This window comes from Eschrichtius robustus, chromosome 9, assembly GCF_028021215.1.
Source record: "Eschrichtius robustus isolate mEscRob2 chromosome 9, mEscRob2.pri, whole genome shotgun sequence".
Lineage (NCBI taxonomy): Eukaryota > Metazoa > Chordata > Mammalia > Artiodactyla > Eschrichtiidae > Eschrichtius > Eschrichtius robustus.
This window is the reverse complement of record NC_090832.1, coordinates 123,823,382-123,829,381: the sequence shown is the minus strand read 5'-3', so window position 1 is coordinate 123,829,381 and position 6,000 is coordinate 123,823,382.

Sequence of the window (6,000 nt, the reverse complement as noted above, 5' to 3'; positions counted from 1 at the left end):
AAGTTAGTAAACTGATCAATGTGCCAGGCACAATTACTGTGATATTTTTTGTTTTATATTGCACAATAACCTTATAAAAGAAGTATTACTGATACCCCTACCTTACAAATAAGTGAACTGAAGCATAAACTGAGTGACTTATTTAAAGTCCCAGAGTGAAGAGTGGGGAGAGCAGAATTCAAAGCCAGACCTCTGCCCCTTAACACAGCGTGGTACTTTCTCCCAGAAACATACAGAGGAAAACAAATAAATATAAGCACTAAGATAATGGAACTGGTAGAAAATAATTAACTATTAGATTGTTTGCTCCACCAGGGAATTAATTTCAAACAGATTATTCAATCAATAATCCCTCCTGATTTAAAAAATGAATTCAGCAGTGTGGAGATTAAGGGCAGATCCAAATGACACGGTAGGGTCAACCACTCATAGAAATCTATCCAACTGGAAAATTAATGGAAACAAACCTGTAATTAATGAAGATGACATGTCCCTTAGGGCTGCCAGAAATGACGTCCCAACTCTGAGTGCTCTAATGGAAAAAGTAAACAAAGGGCAAGAAGCCACTAACAAAACTCATGGCCTTATGTATGTCCTTAAAAGCCCTTTGCTTCCTGATGTTTCAGTGACTTTAGAGAAGGAATTTTCACTGAGATGGCATGAAATTGAAGGGAGGGAACTCAAATAGACTACTTTTTCTACCTGGCAGAGTGTCAAAAACAATTTCCAATTACTTGTTTGTCTTAGTTTAAGATAGACTTTTTAAAAAGGTTTACACACTAAAAGATACAATGGGGCATCTTATGTTGCTATTGGTCAAATATATATGTTAGTTTCTATTTTTTTTAAAGGTGTATTATTGTTATTTGGATTTGAAAAGAAAACCATAAAGCTCTTGATATTTGAAACTGCTAAAAATAATCAGGCTCCTTCTGTCAGATGACAAAAGGTCATATTTGTGACGCAAACCTTACAATTACAGGCAATGCAAACTTTACAAATGGAAGGGTGGTTGAAATCAGTGATTAAACTTTTATTTATGTAAAAATATTAACTAATATGTCAGATAGTCTTCCCCAGTCTTTTTCAAACAAGTTGTTAAATATACTGAACCTTAACATATAAATCCTTGGGATTTTAGCAAAATGAATATTTTGTTGTTAGTATATTTAGCCATCTTCCAGGTTAAAATTTTTTTTTTTTGATTTAAGTGTGTAAAAGCCGAATTTTCTTTTTACTCACAAAGCCATTACTGTTTCAGAAGGATTCCCCTTTAAAACTATTAATATATTTGATTTCCACTTAAAACCATAAAGGAATTCTAAAGATTTAAGAAAAGTCTAGACTCCAGCTAGGCTGAATGTATATGTTCTTAGGCTGCATTTAAATGTCTGAATTTATTCTGAAACACATTGTCATAAGAGAAATGTATTATAACAGTATGTCTATTTATTTCATTGTTTATTCACTATAGCTTCATGTGTGCACAGTATCATTCATATAGTGGACCATTACAGCATTCTGCAGAGTGTCAAAACAAATGAAATCCCTGCAGAATATATTTTGACAGAGAGCGAAAGATTTTACATGGTCTTATGTTAAGGCAATGAATGAATGAATGAATGAATGTTCTGTCATTCCCATGTAAAAGTGAATTGCTTTTGATTTTCCTTATCGATATATTTTTTGAGAACTCATTTCCCATGTTAATAACTGCATAAAGAGTTTCAGAAGCTGGGGAATCATTCCAGTAAACATGACTTATCTAGTATGGTAACTGCAATTAGGGCCAGCATTATATAGGCTTACGATAGTCTACCATCACTCACCATAATCAATCTGGTTTTTGCAGATTTTAACAAAGAAATGGTAGAAATCATCCCCTCTACATTCTTTAAGATTTTGATAATCCCTCCTACAATTTTATTTTATCTTAACTGAGGGTTAGGAGAGCTTTTATATTTATAAATTCTGTATCCATTCATCTGTTGATGGACTCTTAGGTTGTTATTTCCATGTCTTGGCTATTGTAAATAATACTGCAGGGAAAATGAGGATACAGGTATTTTTCAACATATTGATTTCACTTCCTTTGGTTATATATCCTGAAGTAAGATTGCTGGACCATATGGTAGCTCTATTTTTAATTTTTTGAAGAAGGTCTATACTGTTTTTCATAATAGTTGTACCAATTTACATTCTCACCCACAGTGCACTAGGATTCCCTTTTCTCTACATTCTCACTAGCACTTGTTAATGCTTGTCTTTTTGATGATAGCCATTCCGACAGGTGTGAGATGATATTTCATTGTGGTTTTGATTTGCATTTCCCTGATAATTAGTGATATTGAACATCTTTTCATGTACCTATTGGCCATTTGTATGTCTTTTTTGGAAAAATGTCTATTCAGATGCTCTGCTCATTTTAAAATTGGATTCTGTTTATTTGGCTGATTGTTCCTTTTGCTGTGCAAAAACTTTTCAGTTTGATGTAGTCCCACTTGTTTATTTTTGCTTTTGTTGCTGTGCTTTTGTTGTCATATCCAAAAAATTGTTTCAAAGACCAATGTCAAGGAGCTTTTTTTCCCATGTTTTCTTTTTGAAGTTTTATGATTTTATATTTTAACCATTTTGAGGTAATTTTTGTAAATGGTATAAGATAGAGTCCAATTTCTTTCTTTTGCATGTGAATACCCATTTTCTCAAACACCAATTATTGAAAAGACTGTAATGTTTGAATGTTCTTGGCTCCCTTGCCAAATATTAGTTGACCTTCTTTGCGTGGGTTTATTTCTAGGCTCTCTATTCTGTTCCAATGATCTATGTGTCTGTTTCTATGCTAGGACCATACTGCTTTGATTACTATAGCTTTGTAATATAGTTTGTAATCAAAGAATGTTGCCTCTAGCTTTGTTCTTCTTCCTCAAGATTGCTTAGCTATTTGGAGTCTTTAGTGGTACTTATGAATTTTAGGATTGTTTATTCTATTTCTGTGAAAGATTCCATTGTAATTTTGATAAGGATAGTATTGAATCTATAGATGGCTTTGGGTAGTATGCAAGTTTTAAAAATATGAATTCTTCCAATCCACAAACATACATCTTACCATTTATTTGTGTCTTTTTCCATTTCTTTCATCAATGTCTTACAGTTTTCAGTGTACAAATCTTTCACCTAATTAGTTAAATTTATTTCTAAGTACTTTATTGTTTTTGATGCTATTGTGAATGAAATTATTTTCTAATTTTCTTTTTGGATAGTTTTTTTGTTAGTGTATAGAAATGCAACTGATTTTTGTATGTTGATTTTATATCCTGCAACTTTACTGAATCTATTTTTTAGTTCTAATGTGGATTTTTTGATGGAGTTTTAGGATTTTCTATATATAAGATTATGTCATCTGCAAACAGAGATATTTTACTTCTTTCTTTCCAATTTGGATATCTTTTATTTCTTTTTCTTGTTTGAATTCTCTGGCTAGGACTCCTACTACTGTGTTGAATAGGAGTGGTGAGAATGGGCACTCTTATCTTATTCCTGATTTTACAGCTAAATTTTTCAGCTTTTCACCATTGATTATGATGTTGTCTGTGAGTTTGCCACATATGACCTTTATTAGGTTGAGGCATAACCCTTCTCTACTCAATTTGTTGAGAGTAGATTTTATAGAAAAAGCCATAAGTGACAACAATCTAAACATTCAGAACTTGTTGAATAATGGATGGCTTTAAGAGAAGGATAGTCATTAGAACATAATTCAAAATCACAAGTGGATTTTGAAAATAGAACATCTGGCAGAGATCATTTCCCATGTGACCTTTAACCCACGGTCAACTTTCATCTGGCCCTCCAAATTCTCATTTTGGCTTCCAGGGTTTGTTCCTTTGTCTCTGCCTCCAGTTTAAGGTTGTTTGTTATGATTGATCTAACAGGACAGTTCATGAGATGAGGATCGTCTTTTACTTCTGCAATACCAGAAAACATGTATAGACCATTCCTTGAATATTTTCTACCATGAAACTTTTCTGGAATACCACATTATTAGGTAGCAATGAGAAATGTCTATTTGTCAAGGATATAATCTTTTCCCCAATCCTACAGAATGAACATGATTGTAAGTTATCTTCAGGAATAATTTAGCCTTCAAACAAATCTACTACAGAGCATCTAGACCATCAAAACAAACAAACCAAAAAAAAAAAAAAAACCCCAAGAAAAACCTTAAATGTAATTTTTTGTCTTCAAAAATGATATAGACTCATCCCTCACTTTTAGTTAGGAAATTACTCTTACTTAAGTGATTATACTTTTGTTCAGCAGAAAATTTTCAGAAACGTAACTCCCAGAATAAAGTTGACTTAATACCATTAAAATTATATATTTATAATGTGAATAACATTGAGAGAACTTTTTTACATGAGGTGTCTTTGAGACAGTTTTGTTACTAACTATTTCACACACACAAAAAAATGCAACCCCCTACTCCACTGGTTATAAGAAATTAAGATGCAAAACAGGACCAACACTGCAGAAAGACCAATACAAGGAATCATATTCTGGTTATAGATTTGTTCATTTTAATTAGGGTAGAAAAAGAATGCTTTTAATAATTTTATCAGATAGCTTAGAGTTACAATTTGTTTTACATATGTGCAAACACCCAATTCACTAAGAGTATTATTGAAGGGTTTTTTTTTTTCAACTATAAATCAGTTATGCTTGAAAGTTGGAACTCAGTTTAATGTTAATGACATTTCTTTTCAAAATACTAACTTGAAATAATATTTTCCTCAAAATATCCTTTCTGTGATACTCTATTTTCCTGTTATCTTGTTCTTTAGAAGATTAGTGATATTTGAAGGTCACATTTTCAGACCATGGAGCAGATCGTGGGATAAATTTGCATTTCCACTGGTGAATTATGATCTATGCAAGTGATAAAAAGACAGCAGCTTGATAAAAACATCTTCACAAACCTAAGAAAGATAAAGGAATGGAAAAACAATGTCAGGTTGACATTTTTGTCTCTTTTTTTTAACATCTTTATTGGAGTATAATTGCTTTACATTGTTGTGTTAGTTTCTGCTGTATAACAAAGTGAATCAGCTATACGTATACATATATTCCCATATCCTCTCCCTCTTGCGTCTCCCTCCCACCCTCCCTATCCCACCCCTCTAGGTGGTCACAAAGCACCGAGCTGATCTCCCTGCGCTATGTGGCTGCTTCCCACTAGCTATCTATTTTACATTTGGTAGTATATATGACATTTATGTCTTAATTTTGAATACTTTAATTATCCCTCACTCCTCATAAGTATGTCATTTCACATTTCCTATCATTACATCTCAACACAAAAGCTATGAATTTGTTCTTCCACAATATCATATGCATTAATTTTCCTTCTGAAAGCAAATTGTTTGTAAATAGCTGTGTGGTATCTCAGAACTCCTGCTCAAAAGACCTATTGTTATGTTTTCTTTTTGATATGAAGTACACCATTTCTAACACTAAACTCTGAATTTTAAATGTATTTAAAAATATGAAGACTTTGTAACAGAGAAAACTATTATATATAACTAATATACTAATATTTATAACTAATATAAACCTTATTTCAGACTTTTATTTATCCACAGGATAACTTTATTTACCTACAAGATAACTTTAAGAAATTATATTTTCCTATTGTGGTTTTTAAAGTAACAAAAATATAAATTAAAAGTGCTATTTCACAACTATAGTAACAGAGCACTTACACTCTGTTTATGTTTATAAGATCAAGGTGTTTTAATATTTTATATGTTTTAATATTTTGATAATTTGATAGTATCTTATGTAATTAACTATGTGAGGCAAAAACTGATAGAATTACCAGGAGAAGTAGATAAATCCACTATTATAGCTGGAACCTTCAAAACCACTCTGTTAGTAACTGATAAATGCAGCAGAGTGAAAATCAGTCAAAGACGTTAGAGACTGGCACCATCAAGCAACTTG